This window comes from Coregonus clupeaformis, chromosome 12 (genome assembly GCF_020615455.1).
Source record: "Coregonus clupeaformis isolate EN_2021a chromosome 12, ASM2061545v1, whole genome shotgun sequence".
Lineage (NCBI taxonomy): Eukaryota > Metazoa > Chordata > Actinopteri > Salmoniformes > Salmonidae > Coregonus > Coregonus clupeaformis.
In genome coordinates, this window is record NC_059203.1 from 33,909,112 (window position 1) to 33,915,959 (window position 6,848).

Sequence of the window (6,848 nt, forward strand, 5' to 3'; positions counted from 1 at the left end):
AGCGAGGCTATATACAGGGGGTACTGGTACTGAGTCAATGTGCGGGGGCACCGGTTAGTCGAGGTAATTGGGGTAATATGTACATGTACAGTGAGGGAAAAAAGTATTTGATCCCCTGCTGATTTTGTACGTTTGCCCACTGACAAAGTATTGATCAGTCTATAATTTTTATGGTAGGTTTATTTGAACAGTGAGAGACAGAATAACAAAAAAATACAGAAAAACGCATGTCAAAAATGTTATACATTTATTTGCATTTTAATGAGGGAAATAAGTATTTGACCCCCTCTCAAATCAGAAAGATTTCTGGCTCCCAGGTGTCTATTATACAGGTAACGAGCTGAGATTAGGAGCACACTCTTAAAGGGAGTGCTCCTAATCTCAGCTTGTTACCTGTATAAAAGACACTTGTCCACAGAAGCAATCAATCAGATTCCAAACTCTCCACCATGGCCAAGAACAAAGAGCTCTCCAAGGATGTCAGGGACAAGATTGTAGACCTACACAAGGCTGGAATGGGCTACAAGACCATCGCCAAGCAGCTTGGTGAGAAGGTGACAACGGTTGGTGCGATTATTCGCAAATGGAAGAAACACAAAATAACTAAATCTCCCTCGGCCTGGGGCTCCATGCAAGATCTCACCTCGTGGAGTTGCAATGATCATGAGAACGGTGAGGAATCAGCCCAGAACTACACGGGAGGATCTTGTCAATAATCTCAAGGCAGCTGGGACCATAGTCACCAAGAAAACAATTGGTAACACACTACGCCGTGAAGGACTGAAATCCTGCAGCGCCCGCAAGGTCCCCCTGCTCAAGAAAGCACATATACATGCCCGTCTGAAGTTTTCCAATGAACATCTGAATGATTCAGAGGAGAACTGGGTGAAAGTGTTGTGGTCAGATGAGACCAAAATGGAGCTCTTTGGCATCAACTCAACGTGTTTGGAGGAGGAGGAATGCTGCCTATGACCCCAAGAACACCATCCCCACCGTCAAACATGGAGGTGGAAACATTATGCTTTGGGGGTGTTTTTCTGCTAAGGGGACAGGACAACTTCACCGCATCAAAGGGACGATGGACGGGGCCATGTACCGTCAAATCTTGGGTGAGAACCTCCTTCCCTCAGCCAGGGCATTGAAAATGGGTTGTGGATGGGTATTCCAGCATGACAATGACCCAAAACACACGGCCAAGGCAACAAAGGAGTGGCTCAAGAAGAAGCACATTAAGGTCCTGGAGTGGCCTAGCCAGTCTCCAGACCTTAATCCCATAGAAAATCTGTGGAAGGAGCTGAAGGTTCAAGTTGCCAAACGTCAGCCTCGAAACCTTAATGACTTGGAGAAGATCTGCAAAGAGGAGTGGAACAAAATCCCTCCTGAGATGTGTGCAAACCTGGTGGCCAACTACAAGAAACGTCTGACCTCTGTGATTGCCAACAAGGGTTTTTCCACCAAGTACTAAGTCATGTTTTGCAGAGGGGTCAAATACTTATTTCCCTCATTAAATTGCAAATCAATTTATAACATTTTTGACATGGGTTTTTCTGGATTTTTTTGTTGTTATTCTGTCTCTCACTGTTCAAATGAACCTACCATTAATATTATAGACTGATCATTTCTTTGTCAGTGGGCAAACGTACAAAATCAGCAGGGGATCAAATACTGTTTTCCCTCACTGTAGGTAGAGTTATCAAAGTGACTATAAACAGAGAGTAGCAGCATTGTAAAAGAGGGGTGGGGGGGCAATGCAAATAGTCTGGGTAGCCATTTGATTAGATGTTCAGGAGTCTTATGGCTTGGGGGTAGAAGCTGTTTAGAAGCCTCTTGGACCTAGACTTAGCGCTCCGGTACCGCTTGCCGTGCGGTAGCAGAGAGAACAGTCCATGACTAGGGTGGCTGGAGTCTTTGACAATTTTTAGGGCCTTCCTCTGACACCGCCTGGTATAGAGGTCCTGGATGGCAGGAAGCTTGGCCCCAGTGATGTACTGGGCCGTACGCACTACCCCCTGTAGTGCCTTGTGGTCAGAGGCCGAGCAGTTGCCATACCAGGCAGAGATGCAACCAGTCAGGATGCTCTCGATGGTGCAGCTGTAGAACCTTGAGGATATGAGGACCCATGCCAAATCTTTTCAGTCTCCTTAGGGGGAATAGGTTTTGTCGTGCCCTCTTCATGACTGTCTTGGTGTGCTTGGACCATGTTAGTTTGAGTCATTACTTAAGAACTACAGATGTATGAAGTCAATTAAGTGTTATTTGCATGTGGAAATGTCATGGGATGCATTTGCTCAATTGTTAAATTTTTTGTTGGTGGCCCAGTCTGAGGGTATTCACAAAGTAGCGTGACAACATGACAAAAAACAGACAGTATTTAGATAGCAGTGAGGTCAAATACTGTACATAGCAGCATCTAATGTACATCAGGAACATTGAGTGACACTGAGTGAGGGTTGAGTGACAGGCTGATGGTTGGGCAGAAACCCCTGCAGGCAACAAGTTCAAGTTAAGTTTGTGTCGTGAACACAGTTTAATGAAATGCTCTTGCAGGTTAACCTCTAGACAATGCGACAACAGAAAATAAATAAAAATAGCTCAATGGAATAGAAACAGAATACAAATGTAGAAAGGCAACAAACAAATGTACAGTCCTATATTTACACGTCTGCCGGGAAAGGGGGAAATGGAGAGCAAAGTGTTTTGTGCAATATTTTAGCATAGGAGTCCAATAGCAGCAGTCGTGTAGTGTGTAACTTGTGAAAGTCTACACACCCCTCGTACAGTTGTTACATTTTGCTGCCTTCCAAACAACGCAAATAGAGACTGCAAAGCTGTGGTTGGCTAGCCAGCTAGATCATTGAGACTGCAAAGCTGTGGATGGCTAGCCAGCTAGATCATTGAGGCTGGGCTTGTTTTTATTTTGATTGATTTTATACAACATGCAAAATACAATATGCAAATTACCTGGAAGGTCTCCCGTCCCATCCGAAAGTGAGCCCGAAAGGGGAAAAGGTTGCTTTATGTCGGGATCACCTCCTCCACAAATCTGTATTTTCCCGAACTCATCATCAATAGTGACTGCTAGTAGGGGAAGCAGCGCTTCAATAGAACCAGGACCAAAATAAAATAAAATAAAATAAAAATCTGCTCCAGCTGCTCTTCTTATCCATTTCAGTTTTGCCAAGAACAGAAACTAACAGAAATTGAACATTCATGTTAAAAAACTTTCAAAAACATAATAATTGCCATGAGCATTCGCAAACAGAAGCTTTGAATGTACCTCTGGTCTGACAAACAGTGCTGTAGCTCTGCCACTTTCCACCGCAGATACGGAAGGCAGACATTTGCGGATGTGGGGGATTGAGACGCAGCCCATGCAAAAAACATATCTCTAGCTTAAAACAGACACATTTTTATGTTTATTTTTTTCTTGTGCTAGATTGACACAAGGGTGCGAACTAATCCCTTTGAAAACGACCTGTGGCATCGATACGAGTCAAACATTTATTCCAGTGTCAAAATTGACTAAAGTGTAAATAGGACATTTTTTGTCATAAAGCCAGTCATGTCTAAAAAAAAGAGTTTGGAACCTGAGTGCGTCACGAGTAAATGAAGGTTGGGTTTGGATTACAATTATGTCAACAATTCACACACCCTTTTGCCAAGCTCCATGTGCAAATCGCCCCGTCGTCCACTTCGCATCCCTTCATTGAATGGGGTTCTGTTGTTTCATAGCCCCTAATGCATTCAAAGGTTCACGGCTGTTTGAGACTCCGGCTCAACAATGCACGCTTCCAGTAGGATGCAAAGCCAACTATGGTTTGCATGCCCTGCCGAAGACCCTACCATGTGGAATAGGTGGCTGGAGTTCATTGGTCCCCAATGATGGAGAGTATACCGGTAGCTAGACCATAGATTGCTGGTTATGTATATTTAGATAATCATTATCATCACCCTAAGCATAGCTGACTTTCGCTGACCCATTATTTGCGCTGATTTTCTACTTCTTAGGTGCACATAACATCCAGGGCATAACTTAGGCTGGTGGAAACAGCCTGATCGCTATGTTAACCATTCGATTTCACTTCACATTTTATGATATCTTAAGTGAAATAGAAAGGTGAACGCAGTGATATTGGTTGGTTCCACCAGGCTAATCATAACCACCATTGATAATGTAATCAGTGTTGTGTGTGTGTCCGACCTGTATCTTTGATGAGGAGTCAGGAGCTGATCTACGCTGCTATGCCCATCAATGGGGCTCTGGCAAAGACCTCACCTCCAGCCTCACCTCTTGCCTGCTCACCAATGGTCATCAATGGGGAGAACAGAATTACATAGGTTTAATCTGACCTGTTCAAACTTCAACATAGTACCTGTGTCAGATATCACCTATTCTAAATGCCATTGATAATAGAACATTTACTGTGTGTATGTGTTCACAGATACCTGTATGGAGCCAGCACTTGGGAGACTTGCAAGATGTGATGGAGTACAGACTGACAGACGGGCTTGATGCGGATGTCTCGGAATGGAGAGAGACCTTGCACTCAATGAAATTATGCGTCTATTACTTTTCATATTATTGAATCAAATGGTACTCTCAATGGGGAGGAAATGGGACATCATACAGGAACGTATGACGACTGACATGTTTGGCAAGGTAGCCCCAGCACACCTAGACAAACTGTTGATAGGTACATTATCTGTTGGCAAGATGGCGCCGACGGATGTCGCCTCACCCCTACTAAACATTGCATGTTTCAATTTTTTTTCTCAAATTTTCTCACTCAGTTTGTTTCGTGCCACGATGACCACTAACATCCCCATGCCCAAGAAAGGGAAAGTAACTGAACGGCTACAGTCCCGTAGCACTCACCTGTCATCATGAAGTGCTGAGACGCTAGTCTAAGACAACATCACCTCCACCCTCCGACACAAACTACCCTCTCCAATTCGCGTACTGCCCTGACAGATCCACAGATGACGCAATCGCCATTGCACTGCACAGCTTCCTCACCCACCTGGACAAAAGGAATGCATGTGTGAGGATGCTGTTCATCGACTACAGCTCGGCCTTCAATTCATTAGTGCTCTCTAAGCTCACAGCCCTGCGACTGAACTCATCCCTATGCAATTGGACTCCTGGACTTCCAGCGGGCCACCCCCAGGTGGTGAACGTAGGCAACACGGGGGCCCCACAAGGGTGCGTCCTCAGTCCCCTCCTGTACACGCATGACTGCGTGGCCTCACGCAGTTCCAACTCCATCAAGTGGAGTTGGAATTGTGCCAGGTAAAAACAACCTGTCCCTCAACATCAGCAAAACAAAAAAAAGGAGCTGATTGTGTACAACGGCCCCGTTGATGTACTGGGCATGCCCCCATCCTCATCAACGGGCCGTTGTGGAAGATTCCTCAGTGTGCACATCTCTGAGAAGAAAAAAATGGTCAAACCACACGGACACCGTGGTGAAAGAAGAAATTACACCCAGTCACTACAAACGACACAGGCGTCCTTCCTAACTCAGTTGCCAGAGAGAAATTTTAAAATCAGTTAGAGTTAAATGGCTGTGATTGGAGACAACTGAGGATGGATCAACATTGTAGTTACTCCACAATACTAACTTAAATTAAAGTGAAAAGGAGGAAGCCTGTGCATAATTAAAATATTCCAAAACATGCATCCTTTTGCAATAAGGCACTAAAAGTAAAATTGCAACAAAAAAAATGTGGCAAAGAAATTACCTTCATGTCCTGAATACAAAGCATTATGTTTGAGGCAAATCCAACACAACTCTTCATATTTTCAAGCATGGTGGTGGCTGCATCATGTTATGGGTATGCTTGTCATCGGCAAGGACTATGGAGTTTTTAGGATAAAAGAAACAGAACTAAGCACAGGCAAAATCCTAGAGGACAACCTGGTTAGTTTGCTTTCCAACAGACACTAGGAGACAAATTCACCATTCAGCAGCAATAACCTAAAACACAAGGCCAAATCTACAATGGAGATGCTTACAAAGACGACATTGAATGTTCCTGAGTGGCTTAAAAATCGGCAAAAAGATTATATGGCAAGACTTGAAAATGGTTGTCTAGCAATGATCAATAACCAACTTGACAGAGCTTGAATAATTTTAAGTATAATGCGCAAATATTGTATAATCCAGGTGTGCAAAGCTCTTAAGAGACTTATCCAGAAAAGACTCACAGCTGTAATCACTGCCAAAGGTGATTCTAACATGTATTGACTCAGGGGGTTGAATACTAATCTAATCAAGATAAACCCCTATTTTTCTTTTACACAAATGTTAAGGATTTTTTCTTGTACTTTAACGTGAGTATTGTGTGTAGATCATTGACATAAAATGACAATTAAATCCATTTGATCTATTTTAATCCCTTTTTAGATTTATTTTAAGGCAGCATAATGTGAAAAACGTTAAAAAGGGGCTGTAGACTTTCTATAGGCATTGTATGTGAAAGTAATTGAGATATTTGAAATATTATCTGAACCCAGGTCTGGTACCTGTTGACTTAAATCATTCCACTAAAGCTAGTTGGCATTGGCTAGTGAAACTACCGCTAACTTCCTTCCTACTGCACGCAGAGACATAAAAATGGTATCCACCATTAATTGCCAGAACCTCGCAGTATCCCTTTAAAGAGCAGCACGAAATGGACAAGTTGCTAGAAATGAATAACATTTTTTTATTATTGTCAATAATATTATGAATCATATCCACTCTTAGGAAAAAGCGGAAGCATCAAAAAAATAACAAGTGAGATACGGGAGCATTGTGAGGCAAAACGAAAAAGTACAGGAGCTTCATTGAATACACAGCATTTCG